Source organism: Solanum lycopersicum, chromosome 5 (genome assembly GCF_036512215.1).
Source record: "Solanum lycopersicum chromosome 5, SLM_r2.1".
NCBI classification, from domain to species: Eukaryota; Viridiplantae; Streptophyta; class Magnoliopsida; order Solanales; family Solanaceae; genus Solanum; species Solanum lycopersicum.
The window spans coordinates 55,074,703-55,091,569 of record NC_090804.1 but is presented as its reverse complement, the minus strand read 5'-3'; positions in this window follow the sequence as shown (position 1 = coordinate 55,091,569).

The following is a 16,867-nucleotide window of genomic DNA, read 5'->3' as shown; positions in this document are numbered from 1 at the left end:
TGATATGAGACTAATGTAAAAGATGAGAGCAATCTCAAATGAGCCTATCTAAATGTTACCATAACGTACTCACCTATGAGAATGTGAAGTTAATGAAGAGATCAGTCTCTATGAACACTCTAATGAAAGTATTGAGATTAACACACTTAATACTATTGATGAGATGAGAAATCATCTATTGAGATATGATGTCCTCATACTAGAAACCAGCTTCCATGACGTATGAGTTGAATGTAATGGAACTTTATACTAAGCACCGATAGACTAGCTATGAGCGGTGATGCCTTCTTTTGGGAAGGCCGGAGGTTCACGTAACTCTCATGAGATAAGACTGTCCGTCATGCCGGGTGTGGGTCTCCTTATATCTCCTTGTCTTTGAACCAATACTACCAATATAGGGATCTGGCGGGGTTCAATTCCCATGTACGCTAGCATGTTTTGGGTCACTTTGGCCGGTGATTCCACCTCTTTTCGGTGTGGGGTTTCATGACACTGAATTTATGATTCTCACATGATCTATGTCGGTTAAAGTTAAAGTTCCCAATGAATGAATGAGGTCAGCCTCAAATGATGCATATAATGAAACGAATGATACCAAACGTGTTAGGATAGGATAATCAAGATGTGAGTTAGATTCAAGTAATGACATTAGATCATTCTTGGTCATTGCACGACAAACCCGATGAAAGTCTTAAACTACATCCTAGGTATAGATGTTGTTTACACTGGCCCATGAATGAAATGAAATGAAGTACGTATGAATGAATGAAGCAGACTCTGTGTTTGCCAAATTAGACTCCCTAGTTGAGGTCCCATATGTTGATCCCTCATTTTTGGAAGTCTAAATGTCAAATCCATGATTCCAAGGTCTCATGGCATACGAATGAATGATATGAACAATGTTATGTGTTATATGAATTATGATATGTGCTATGTGTACGCTGTTGTGTGCTGTGTGCAAAATGTTAAGTATGATGATGCATGTTACTCTCATGGCATAACATTCCTAATCCAAATTTTTAAAGCTCATAAACTTTCCTAATCCAAATTTTGAAATTTCACTCACTTTCCTAATCTCATTTCGGCAAGTCCACTGACTTGTGTAGCTATAGTCATGTTGCTAGGAAAGAGCTATTCTTACTCATGCATGTCCCTAGTGTGTGCTTGCATATACCCATACTTAGTACAAGTGTGTACTAACCCTATACAACTCTAAACTTTTAGGTGCAGACATAGGTTGACGCCAGATCTATAGGATCAACGCTGCAGTTATCCAGACGTCGAGCATTCATCCGGACTTGGTAGGACCTCATGCTTTCGAGGATGCTTTACCATTTACATTCTATCTTAGTTGTAGGATTGAGCTAGTGGAGTATGTTCCACTAGAGTTTCTTTCCCATTTTGTTCAGACATTGTATTGATGCCATTTTGGCAAGTACATCTTTATCGTTATAATAAACTGCTTCTTTCATTTGATGATCTTAATGTTAGATGGTTGATGGTGAACAATTATATATGTAATGGAATGTTTAGTAAGCATGTTAGGAAACAAAAAATTTCAAATTTTCCTCTAAAATTAACCTAGATGAAGTAAGAATGACGTATGTAGGCTTATCTGCGACCTCTGAAAAGTCAACGACGCCGATCTCGTCTGAGGTCTAGATTCCGGTCGTGACACATACTTCATTCCAAATAAAGAAAACTCATTTTATATTCAATATTATACTCATATAAATCAGTTATAACAACATTACAACAATTTTAGACCAAAGTATCAACTAGTCAAATTTTCAATTTTTTTAACAGTGAATAGACAGTAAATTACAGTGAATTTAGCAAAATTTTAAAAAATGCTACTTTTAGGCAATTTATGATAGAAACATGCTAGTATGCAAAGTAACATCATATAAAGATATCTTAAAATATAACCATAACTTCATAAAAATACACAATGCAAGAAGTTAATGAAATTCAATTTCAACAGAACTCCTAAACACCATGCACATGCAATATGCTTCTATATCATTTTATCCCATCTCCTAACCATACTTTCCCAGTTGGAAGGAACTCATATCACTTAAAAATAAATGCAAGGACTTACCCTCATCATCATCACCATTACCCGACTTCTCTCTTCTAGTCCGGAGTGCATAGAAGCGTCTCTTTATTTGAGCATCATCCTTTGGAACACTAGGAACAACTTGCTTACCCTCTCTTCCTCTATAAGCAATATTAGGACAATCTCTCACCTTGTGTCCTTCCTTACCAAAACCATAGCAACTCCCGGTGCCCAATAGAAACTCACCATAATGTTTCTTGACACAAGTGACACATGTAGGTTTGACATTTTGAGAACCACCTCCTTTCTCCAATTTCCCCTTAGCACTTCTAGGTTCTTTTTTTATCTTGGGCCCTCTTCTTAAATCTAGGATACCATTGATCACTAGCACAACTCTTTTTCAACATTCTAGCCATCCTTCTAAGTTTAGACTCTTCAATTGGTTGTGCATACACCATCAATCTATCTAGGGTCATATCATTATGTAGCATCGCCGTACGACATTCCTTCCTCACTAGATCAGCCACACCCATCACAAAATGACTCATTTCATCCCTTGGATTATACACAAGGGAAAGGGCATATCTAGATAACATTGAGAATTTCAAAGAGTATTTCTCAACACTCATATTGTCGTGCTTGATATTGATGAATTCCTCTACCTTAACTTCTCTCCTCTCACGGGGGAAGTACTTACCAAGAAAAGCTTTCTTAAATTCTTCCCACTCAATAGGACCCGACTCCTCCGGTCTGTTGTCCTTCTATTGAGTGTACCATATTTGAGAAACATCCCTCAATTGATATGAAGCCAACTCCGCCTTCTCCCTAGATGTAACCCCCCATAACACTCAACACTTTGTACACTCCATTAAGAAACTCTTGGAGATCCTCTCCCACCTTACAGCCAAGAAAGATAGGAGGATTAATACTCACAAAGTATCTCAATCTATATGTCATAGTGCTCTCTACAACTCACCTTCGGCACCATACTCAAATTTATTTGAGTAGTCACGGCTTGGGCTAAAGCAACCGAAGCCTCTCTAATCTCCCTATTATTCAACTCCGGATGAACCTTCGGAACCTCATTACCACCTTCCACATTACGGACTTGATCACCTTGAGCACCTTGAGGAACTTGCTCAACTTCCTCAACTTAAAGAGGAATCTTATCTTAGGCTTCATTCTCCTCAACTCTCCTAGCCGGTGTCCTCCTCGTATTCATCTTCCTAGAAACATAAGGAAAACCATAAGAAAAGAGTACTCATAACTTTTACTCTACGACACGACATAGGAGTAAAAATGAAGGGAAACTCTATCGTGTTATATCCTCTCGCCCATAGATGTGTGACAACTCACACCGATGGTCAAGACTCAACTAGACGTGACTTGATGAGACTTTTGGATTCCTAATACTACTTTCATAACTATGCTCTGATATCAATCTTGTCACATACCAAAACCACACCCTAGAATTTAGGGGAAATCTTGAATTGCAATGAGCGTACTTGACCTCTCGGACGTCTTGTAAAAGCCCTTACATATCATTCATCACATAAACATAGTGAAAAGTAGTGCGGAATTAAAACTTTTCAGAAAACATCTTAGAGTCTTTAAAAACATTTTCATATAAAGTCACAGGAAATACTAAATCTTAATCTCAACAAACATAAGACGCGAGAATACTTTTAGGACACGTCCCATACTTCTAAATATAGCAATCTTAGTATATTACAATACTTCAAACGAAAACATAAAAGACATATATGCCCTCGAGTCAGATGAGGACATACTTCCACTTCTTTTGAATGATCCTACGGTCCAAGTCTTCCTTCCCAAATTCTCCTCACCTACCAACAACTATAGAGATATATAAAAGCATGGATTAGTAATACCACATGTACTAAGTATGGCATAATGCATAAAAATCATGAAAATAAACATTTATTCGAAATATGTATCTTTTCATTTAAAAATAATATTATAATCATCAAATAACATTTAACAACTTATAAACACATAAGATAACATTTAAACCAAATATCATAATTTTATAGTCACTTTACAGTAACTCCCTTCACTGTTATAGTGAAGTCCCTTCACTGTACAGTGAAGGGTCTTACCCTTTATTTAGACACTTTATATCATGTAATTCCCTCACTAAAAGCTATCCTACGACCCACTTAAGCAACACAATGAGAGACTTCCCATACAACCTCCCTAAGCATACCTAAATGAGCCTCAAGAACGCTTATAATAAGTCACATACACACTTACAAGACATCAAAGCATCAACACATAGATAATATGACATTCTCCTTCCAAAGTCTATCAAAATACCTACTTAAGCAAATCAAGAAGATAATATCCATGATTGACCTCTTCAAGATTACCTGAGTTATCCATAAGACTACCTAAGACTTAGATCATGTCCATATTTTAAACCAATTTCCCTATCTAGAGTCATTCTTAAGACTCATGTAAGAAAAGAAGTGACAATTCCTATGCCCCTTCACACCTTAACTAGAAAACCCTTAATTACTATAGATTAAGTACTTACTGAATTAACATACTTTCTTAACTTAAATCGTTATATTTATTAGTTCATTTAGGAGACATTCAACACATAAAGGACATTCAAGTAATGGTCTTGGACAAGACATAGGAACTTCAAATAACACCTTCAAACCCTATTGTGCAATGTCTAGATAACATCCCATAATACCACCTAAACTTCATATAACTTCTCTAATGCTAATAGGTAATCCATATGATGAGAATATGCAATAACAGACATAGACCATGATAGCAAGATATGGAATCCGGAGTTCTATCCTACTCCGATGAGGTTTTTCTACTTGCCAATGGTAGAACTTAGACACATCTCATGTAGGCACATGGTTCAGGAATATGAAGGGCATGCTCTGTAATCTAGTCTCATGATTTAACTAGAAATACTTTCCCTACCATACTCACTCGGTTATTGCCTTATTTCTCATAAAGTAATTCACACTTAAGGTTCATATAAAAGAGTGCCATATCTAGTTCATAACCCAATTACATTTACCCTACCAAATAGGTCCTTCAGGGTTACCTTACAATGGCGATAAGAAGCTCATGATGACTTTCCTAAGGATTAATATGATGTCATTCCATTCAATAAACGTTAAGTCCATCATTCCTTTACTTTGAAGGATACCATTACGGCTTACTACTTCAACATTCACAACCTTACCACTAGATTTAAGGTTTCCACATAAAAGACTCTCTTAACATCATTTAAGGTCTCATGTCATTCATACATACAAGACTAAGAACTTTATCATCCTTAGTCAAGACATCACATATTCACATTCATAGATTCATCAAGCAAGGGACACAAGTCAACCAAGACAAGACACCTCATACTTCACTTTAACTCATAACACATGTCATTCTAGAAGCACATAGAAATAACCCTTATCATCTTCAAGTCATCCTATATACTATCATACCAACATAAATATGACCATCATAGACTCATATAGTCAAGTAGTAATAACATACATCAACCATAAGACTATACACACAAGCCACATTCATAGTCTAACATGATCACCTACATAACATCAATAGAACACATATGTTTTCACATTAATTAACATGTAGATAGATATCATCATACTTCACATAAATCAACTACACAATTAATCACATTACTTGAAGTAGTTTGTTGACAAGTCCATGATCATTACATTACTTAAAATAACACCGACAAGGCCAATCAATTGCAAGTAAAGAACATAACACCACCACCATAAGTGGACCATACCAATCACAATATAGTTGAAGTATAATTAATCTTAAAATAAAGGAAATAGGGCAGTTTACCACCACATCATCCTCAACAACTCAATCCAATGCCAAATCACCACATTCGATATCACAAGGCCCTTACCCATGGTTATAACCAACAATTCAACATAGTTGTAAACAATATTAATGAAACTAGGTCAAATTACTACATATAAATTAATCTAATATAACCTAGATATCAAACTACTAAAATTATTACATTATTAGATATTCCATAAAAATCTACACCATGATTCATCAACATTAGGTCAATATCAAGTAACCCATAATTTCTCAAAATCTAGGGTTCATCCAATTCATGGGTTCATAGGTAGTTTAGGTTAAAATATTCAATACAATAACAATTTAATCCAAGATAAACGTTCAAAAACAATTAATGCAAGAACCCATGATAGAATCATGAAATTGGACAATTCAACTTTGAAAACTTTAGAAAACTTCTTGAGAGTTGGGCTCCTTGATGAAGAGAGTTTAAAGGATAAAAATGCATACCTCAATAATGATAATTCTTAATGAATAATCTTCACTCAAATCAACAACCCAAGATCTTTCTTGACTTTGGACTTCAATGGAGTCTTAAAGAATTTCTAAGGGATTTTGGGGTTTTGATTTGGAAGAATGAAATCTTCTAAGTGTTAAACACTTATATACACATTTAAAATACTCCAAAGACTCCTAAGTAACCGCCAATATTCTTATTTTGAAGTGGAGTTAAAATACAAGTTCACCACTCAACTTACAGTGAACCTGCACGTAGGACAATGCTCATTGATGGTTGGGCAGTTGATGGACCATTTATAATAAAAAGACCATCCTGTCCTTTCATTGATTGGTGAATAGACTCAACATTAGTCTATACTCTCCCAGGATAAGTCCCAAACGACGAGACCGTACCAACGGGGCGTCTATTGACCACTGGGCGTCGACTGCCTCCGTGGTTTGGGCTGTCTTGGGCAGCCTTGACACCAACTTTGGGTCCTTCCTCAAGGACCCTTGGATGGTCCTTGGAGATGTTTTCCCCGACGTTTCCAACCCAAACATGACAGTTTATGTATGATTTTAGGACCTCTCACATAAATTTCACCCAAAACGAACATGTAAAACTCGACGAAACATGCTTAAACACACAAGATCATTTCAAGGCACATCTTTTGAACGTCATGGACGTTCTCGATCGTTTGATCTCCAAACTCCACGAAACTCGGTACAATGCCTATATACATAATAATAACTCATAAAAAACCTTAAAACCTCATGAATCACTCATAAACACATAGAGCCACATATGAGGCACATAGGTGACTTAGTCGTCGAACGTCTTAGTCATCTCTTAACGTTTGACTTCCAATGCACCTAATCTCTTAGACACTGCCTCAATAACACATAGTAGACCTATTTAGGACCTTAAATCATCAATACCAACATTTTAGGATCTAGTTCACCTAAGTCATTTTCGGGGTCTTACATTAATCTTTCTTGAGACATTGTTGATCTTAAATAAGATTTTATTATTTTTAATTTTGAAAAAATTCTTTCTGCTTTGGCGACTATTACGGAAACTGTTAACATTATTCTATAATCAATGTAAGCATTTGTAAAATAATCAAGTGTTTTTATTTGATGGAGTATCTCAGTTAGAGTATTGTCTTCTACTTTTACAATTTTCCTTAACACTTTTAAATCAGAAAGTAAGTCTAAACCGTCAATATCAGAGTGTGTATTATGTTTTAAGGAACATTCAAGATTAAGACAATATTTTTTTTTTAAATTCTCATCATATGATGATCTCAATTTTTTCCTACTAAATAGAAAACCAAAAATATTTGAAAAAATTACATATATACACACCTTTATTTCCATAATTTATATTATTCCCTACCATTTCAAAATATTTCTGAAATCGTATATTTTTCCTCAATTCTTAAGTCAAAAGATACATTACTACTGAAACACAACAACCCAATTTCCCTTCTTATATTTGTTTCTTAAATCTCTCTCTTATTTCACTCCCATAATCTGGCAGTTACATCTTTGATCCCAATTTGAATTTCAAAAGATTTCTCTCTCTGGTTAGAATTAATTTCAAATCAAGGTTTCATATTCTCCATTTTACTGTTCTTCAATTTTTTTTTGAAGATTTCATCTTCTTCATCTTACATTGATTGAGTTAAATTCATCCAAGATTAATAATGCTAGTGCTTATGAGAACGACGTCATTTCTAATTAATTTCTCTATCATTGTTGATTACAATCCATAATATTAGTCTTATTTTTTTGTCAAGGTGAATTCTTTTGATTTACTTTTGGTGTAATTCAATGGCACAGGAGCGACATAATATATTGATGATCAATCCAAGATAAACAATATAGTTCATCAAGTTGTAATAAGTTTTAGATATGAAATTTTGACAGATGTTTGATATTTTCCTTTGTTAGTTGTTTCAAAAATCTGATATATTAATGACAAAATGTTGTTCTCGTATTGTCATGTATCATAAGTTAAAATATTATATAGATACATAAAATTCTAATTTTGTTCTCGTTTTGAATAGGTGTTATGAATGTATGAAGTTATAAAGTTCACATGTCAAATAGGCTATAATTTATAGAATCTTGTATCATATACAATATAATTATACCTGATACATAATAATGAGTATGCGAAGTTTAATTAGTATCATATATAAATTTTTGATATATTTGCACTTTACCAAGTTGTAATGAGTATCTATATCAGATACACAATTAAAATACAATATATTTGGTATATGTCATATACTTAAATTTAAATAAGTATAAAATTCAAAAATTTGCTAATATGTATCACATTCACATATAAGATACGTTACAACTTACTAATTTAACGTTTTTCATTTTGTTTAGATTATCTGCGTACACGATATGAAACCCTATTATGAAAAAAAGGGTATTGAAAAGGATAGGGAGTATAGATAAGTGAAAATGAGAATTCACTAAGGCGTAAGAGTGAATTCACAGTATTTGCTCATGCCGATTTGGTTAATGCATCTGTCTTGCATGTAGTAATCAAGCAATATTGATGCAAATTTACAATATTCTTGTGCCTTAAAATGGCAGTAGTGTGTGAGCAAGGTATATCTCATCTACTTGAAATCTTCCTCAAGTACATATTTTCTTCTCAAGACAAACAATATATCTTCTTCTAGCTTTATAAATCGAAAAAATAAATTCAAATGATGAAAAAATCTGCATATATAAGAAGTTAATGATTTTTTTTCTCGAAGAAATGTTGATCAAATAACCAAGTGATACTACAAATTAGTTACATAAATATATAATTATGTATCGTTATACATCCTTAATCATTGAATATTTAGATGTGTTTACAATCAATATCTCCTTAAATTTTCTCCCAAGGCTATAACTCATTCATACACTCACATTATAGATTCAGGTTGTATCTGATACAAGTAATTTTATATGATTTAGCGGCATATATCTTTTATTTACCACTTTTTAATACTAAAGCTAATAAATCCCATCAAACACTCAAATAGTTTACAACCAATGTATCTTTGCTACTAATGTATCTTTAGTACATCTATTGTATCATATATATATACTATCAATATCATCTCACTAATATATTATACAATCAATTAAGCATCAATCATCACACTGATAATATACTCTATCATACAATCATATTAACGACTAAAAAATCTAATTAATTGTAATTTTATGTATCAAAATCAAAACATTATACTAATACACAAAATATAGACCGCTTTTCCTACTAAAACAACTAATTAATATGACTCTTATGAATCAAAATAACTACACTTTACTGATACACAAAAAACAAATCATTCATAACTCATCTCGCTTACCCATTCACAACACTTCTACGATGTATCTGATTTTCAAGTTTTATCTAATGTCATCGATCTCCAATTCGATTGATATCACAATTTTTGAGATTTATAAATGAAATGATTGTCCAACAACAGCCTATCGCTTTTATAACCTTCATAACTCACCTTAATTTCGGAATCTCTAAAAAAATGCTTTACATTCATATTCTATCATCCAATTTTGTTGAGTAATTTTAATTCTTCATGATTTTGGCTGCAATGGCGGCTTGATGGAGATGATGGAATTTGAATTTTGAAAGATGTGAATCTGTTACAGATTAGAGTGCATTGATAAAAAACACTTATGCTTGAATCATGGGATTTAGAATAAATTTTAGGTTAATTTTCCTAATAAAGCGCAACAACCAACTATTTTCCTTAATAAGTGCTACTGCGAGCTTTTGCAATGTATCACATATAATGTATCCGAATGAAACTTATGTATCTGAGTGACTTTTATTTTAAGGATTTTTGTAAAGTAGAAAAAATTAGGGTGCTATGATATAATTTGAATTTCACTATGGGATTTATATAAGTTATACTTAATATATTTTTATATACTTCAAATTGTTCAAATCTATTTTGAAGTGTAAAGATGGCTTGGTCTACTATGTATAAAAAGTAATCAACTCTAAATGATTCTTCAAGGTATCTTGTGATTTCATTATCAACATACTCACCAAGTTTTTACTTTCTATAAATTACACGTTTTTTACGAAATACAGGTTCTATATTCATCTCTAATGCAATTACCTTATCCGAAATCATAGCATTTGGAAATTCTTCTTCTCTATATTTTTTTAAGAAAAGAAACTAAACCTCATAATTAATCAATAGCGACATCAATATGCATATCTTTTGATTATAAACTTTTGCTAATTGTACTTATGACAAATAATACATCATACCAAATAGTCATACCCAATAAAATTTCAAAATTTTCAAGCTCAAAAATTGCTAAACAATTAGCTTCATTTTTTATTTTTGGATCATCACTAACTTCTTCTAATTTAAATAAAACATCTCTTATTTGTGGAGTTTGAAACCTTATTGCTTTAACACTTTCAATACGACTTTCTCACCGTGTTTGTGACAATGATTTAAGAGTTAAACTAGGTACACTATCTTTTAAAATTTTCCATCGTATAGTAGATTAAGAAAATAGTGAATATATTTGTTGTAGCACTCCAAAAAAATAATGTATATTTCGTACAAGACTTAGTCATATCACAAAGTACCAAATTTTAGACTATGACAACCACATGGTGTATAAATTAATCTAGGATTTATATCAAGAAGTCTTTTTTGCACTCCTTGATGTTTTCCCTTCATATTAGACCCGTTATCAGATTCTTGTCCTCTTAAATTATCAATATCAAGTCCAATACATTTTACTTCATCTAAAATAACTTCAAAAATGTATTTTCTACTTGTATCATCCACTTTTAAGAATCCTAAGAAATATTCGGTTACATTTATTTGAGTTTTCAAAATATCTACACTTCGTATTATAAAAGAAATTTGGTCTTGATGACTTATATCTGGCGTGCAATCAACTATGATAGAGAAATAATTTGTTTTTATAACTTCTTCTATAATCTTGTTCTTAATTTCACTTGCCAATAAATTTATTAATTAATTTTGTATATTATGTCCAAGATAATGATTATGAATTTGATCATGTTTGATTCGTCGAATATGTTCTTGCATAATTGGATTAAATTCTGCAATCATTTCAATAAGACTCAAGAAGTTTCCGTTATTTTCTTGATAGTTTTTTTCTTTTCCCCCCTTAACGCCAAATTATTTCTTCCAAGAGTTTTTATGACGAGAAATAATTCTTGACAATACATTTACAGATGTTCTCTATCTCTATTAATTTGGTCTCAAGAAAGCACCTCATTCTTGGTACAATGAACTAACATCCTATCTTTTTTATTTGGGATTCATCAAGTCTCACTGTGATCCTTCTCTCTTTATTCACAATGACTCATATGGTGTTGTGTACATTTTATTCTATGTTGATGACATTATCCTTACAGGAAATAGTTCTTCACTAGTTCATCAGGTTATCTCTTCTTTGGCTTTCCATTTTCCTCTCAAAATCGTGTCCCACTCTCCTACTTTCATGGAGTTGAGGTTCATCAAGACTGCAAAGGACTTTTATTGTCACAAGAAAAATATGTTTCACATCTTCTCCATGACTTTTTGATGCAACATTGTAATGATGTTTCCACACCCATGAGCTCGTCTTATACTAAATGATGGTACTCCATCACATGATGCTATTGAATATAGAAAGGTCATCAGAAAGTTGTAGTACTTGTCTTTTACTAGGCCTTGTGTTTCTTACTCACTGAATAAATTGTCTCAATTTATGCATGCCCCACTTGAAGATCACTGGAGGGATGTTAAACGCCTCATTTGATATCTCAAAAGCACTACTGATTATGGAATTAGAATTACCCAAAGCATCAGACTTAACCTTTCTATGTTTTCTTATGTTGACTATGCTGGAAACCTCTCTGCTCGCAGTTCCACCACAGATTGTATTTTTTTCTTGGGCTTAATACAGTTATTTGGTCATAAAAAACCATTGCCCGCTTGTCCAGTGAAGCAGAGTACTGAGCTGTTGCTAGTGCAGTTGATGACACCACTTAGGTGAAAAATCTTCTCAAGGAACTTCATGTCAAAATTCTCACACCACCTACCATTTTCTGTGACAACCTTGGTGTCACTTACGTATGTGACAACAACAATCTGCACAACCACATTAAGCATGCATATCGTTGTTGACTTCCACTATGTTCGTCAATAGGTTAACGATACACGCTTTACATTCAAGAACATTCCTAGTTCTGACCAACTGGTTGATTCACTCACCAAACCACTTCCAAGAACCTCATTTCGTCGCCATTTGTCCAAGCTAGGTGTTGTTCCACTCCAATATTGGAAAAGGCAAGCACAAAATAAATGTGCATGATAGGGAGATAGCGAAAGAAAACCCTGTTCAAACTTTCCCCTCTATTTGAACCAAGTAAAGATAAAATAATGCAAGAATTAAACTGTTTGGGCAGCAAACTAAGAAAGCAAACAAATCAACATAAGAGACACCAAACTTTAACGTGGAAAACCTCTGCGGTGTGAATAGTAAAAATCACAAGGACAAAGATCCACTATAATGAAAAAGAGTTATAAAAGTGTTCTCCAAAGTGTTCACCAAAAAAGTGTCAAACAATGAGCAACAACGACTACAAGATAGCACCAAAAACTAGAGAAATAAAAGAAGAAAAATCACCAAACCTATAGTTTTTGTTCACGATTTAAAATCTGGAGCTATAGGACTCCAAATCATCAGTTCATAATCAAAAATTAAGTTGAAAGGAACAAGCTATATAGAAATCAACTCATCAAATGAGAAACAAAGCGAGAATCACGATTTAAAAATTGGATGCTAGGGCTTGTGCAGAAATCTGCACGTTCTTAGTGTCTCTGTATATGAATGCTATAAATATCTTAGGATTCTTCTAAATAAGACCTTAAAGGAATTCTTACATATGCACCATAATATTGTGATTATGGCAAACAGTGGGCTAGTCATTTGGGCTAAATTTATCCACAAAGGAAAGGAAGGAAGACCTAAAACCTTTGACTTTTATTTATCCACATAGAAAGGGAAAAAGGCCCAAAACCCAACAATTATCCCTTTCCGACAATGTGGAGGAAACCACCATCCCGGCGATCATGCAACATTCTTCAAACTTCCCTCTTTGCAAAAATTTAGTCATCATGTCGAAACCTATGATTATTGGTATGGATCTTTTCAAGTTTAAGCAACTTAGGATCCAATACATCTGGAATCCAAGGAGTCTCCTTGACAGTCTTTCTCTTATAGGACTTTATAGGAGCAAGAACTCCATCAGGTCATATTTTTTTGGTGATCTCCATTTATCTACTCTTGGCTATTTCTTGTGTCTAACTCATGGTTTTATGAAGAGTTTTTTCTTTTACTTGTAAAAGGAGAATCTCCCGCCTTTATGCTTACTTAGATTCTTTGTATTGAGAGAAGTCCTCTCAATTAGGTACTTAGATGATTAATTAGTATGAGTAGGGTTTTCCTTTACTTGTAAAGGGAGAGTCACCCTCATACATGTTTTCCTAGAATCTTTGTATCGAGAGGAGTCCTCTCATAGGTACTTAGAGGATAGATCATTTCTGTTTCGGGTAAGAGTTGAGAACTTACTTAATCCCACACTTTTGGTGTTCCTTAGTAGGCTACCAACTCTTGAACCACCATAGGTCGAAGGTAAGGTTTATGTCCCCTCCCTTGTATTTTTTGTTTATCTATGATAAGGTCTGGGGGTGTTTTTCAGCTCCTACCCCTCCGAGGGTTCTTAAAAAAATGATACCTCACATCAATATGTTTAGACCGACCATGAAATATAGAATTCTTGTCAAGATGAATATAACTTTGACTGTCGCAATAAAGCACATACCTCTCTTAGGCACAACCAAGTTCCCTTAAATTTATTTTCATCCAGATTAACTCTTTGCAAGCTTTAAAAACTGCAATAAGCTCAGCCTGTGTAGTAGATAAAACAACAAATTTTTGAAACCTAGATTTCTAAGAAATAGCTCTCCCTACAAAAGTAATAAAGTAGCATGTAGTAGACTTACAAGTATCAATATCACCGGTTATGTCTAAATCAATATAGCCACAAATCATAGGATTCCTTGTACCAAAACACAAACTAATACTAGAAATGCCACAAAGATATATCATAATCCACTTTACAGCATTCCAATGCTCTCTTCCAGGATTAGAAAAAAATGGCTTACAATACCAACAACATGAGCAATATCTGGTCTTGTACACATATTGCATACATCAAACTACCAATAGCTGAAGCATAAGGAACTTTCATCATACGTTCCTTCTTACCAACACTTGAATTTAAGGACCCTAAAAATGAAGTAGGATGAACTAGAGCTTCACATGTGTTTTATGAGTTGGTAACTTGTTAAAATGATGAGAAATAGCTTTTAAAGTTTTGTTAAAGATTTTTGAAGTCGAACGTCAAGGGACGATCAAGACATTCAGAAACTAGTGGTTTGGTGCTAATGTGTTCTAGTGTCTTGTTATGGGAAGTTGGTGTGCTGTTTGGAGTCTAAAACTTATTGAAGAGACCCTAGTACCTAATTGTCCATGTTTAGGGGTGAAACGTCCAGGTAATACTCCCCAAGGACCACCCTAAGGGTCTTGAGGAGGACCCAAACGTTGGCCAAAAAGCTATCAAAACAGCTAAAGTTACGACCTAGACTTATTCCCCTTAAGTAGACTTACGCCCCGTAAGTCAAGGAAGTAGGTCCATATTTAGCCATGGAGGCTTGGACTCTATTGAGGAGGCTCTGACCAACAACACGAAGGTGAAACACAGTCTGTAACCCCACCTACGGTCCGTGGGTGGGGGTTGTAACTCTCCCCTGTGATGTTGTCTTGAGACACCGCTAATCCAAGGGTGGTTTGGTAAATCCCACCCTTGGCTAATTAAATATGGGGGCGGTTATTTCGTGTATTTCAGGGTATTTTAAGAGTATTATAAGAATTACCCCTCATTTATACTTGAAAATAAAAAATCAAACCCTTCCCTATCAAAAAGGTTCTCTCTAGAACACCATTGAAGGTCAAGGTCAAGTTCAATCTAGGAGAGGAGATTTCTAGTGATTTATTCTTTAATTTTTATGGGCTTTCAATTATTGAGGTATGGTGATCCTTCATCATTGATTAACCCCTCATTCTAGGAGTCCAATCAAAGGTTTTCCTAAAGTATTTCAAGGATAAAAAATCTCAATTTCTATCTAAGCATGGGTCTGTTGGTTAAGTGTTTTCAAAGTCATATAATTGGTGAATTTATGCTTGATTAATGTTTTTAAGATGATTTCATTAGAAATTCCTTTAAGAACCTGTGATCTCCCTAAACTCCTAAATTGTCTTATGAAGTAGGTTTTGTAATTATGATTGCATGTTGATGGAATTATGCTTAGATTGAATTGTATTATTGGTTTCTATTGTTATTTATACCTATTAATGGTTAATTGTTGGAAAATTAAGTAATGGTTATCATGTCATTGGGGAGGGGTAAGTTGACCTAACTTCTTGACTATGGTGGAATGATTTTTGTTTGGTTTGATCCACTTATGGTGGAGGTGTATACTGGGAGGAAGTAACCCAAAACAATGACAACATTGAAGGGGTTATAATTTCTTAAGGATACACAAACAACTTGTGCGCTCGGAATAATATTCTACTTCTTCTACAAACTTTTCTACATTATTCTTCGGCATAGTACATAAACATGACCCTTAACTTGGGCTCAGCTGACAACTATGACTTTTAACTTTGGGTGTGCACAAATAGGCACTTAAACTTGTATAGAATTGAATAAATGAATACATTCGTCCTACAAGGCACCCTATATGGCAATTTTGTGTTCTACGTGGCGTCCTACATGTATTATTCCATGTACGACATGTGTGTCTACTTGTGTAATTTTATACAAGTTTAAGTGTCTATTTATTCACACTCAATGTTGGAGGGCATAGTTGTCTGTTGAAGTCAAGTTAAGGGACATATTTGTGTGTTATGCCTTCTTCTTTTTTGTAATAGAAATAACTAGATATATTCACCCCATTCCCAATTTTCTTAAATATGTTAGCTACTTCATTGTCCTTTCCTTGTTGATTGCTCACGATTCCTTGTCGACGAAGCACATTCATATATTTGTCTGAGTCGATAAGATAATCCATAAACACAACAAATCATTGAAATGATAAAAAGTACATCATATGTCTGTTGCTTATAGGCTATGAGATTTCAAAGGAGGGTCTCTGTTACATTATTAACTTCAAAATAAGGAATTTGCATCCGTTCATTATCAAGTTTGATATCAAATAAAGTTGTACTAGTTGAAGTCATTGACTATTTTAAGGTTGTGGGTGCTCTGAAAGTGGCAGAGTCAAATATAAAAAAGACATGTTAAAAGTAAGATTCAAATTCAGGCTC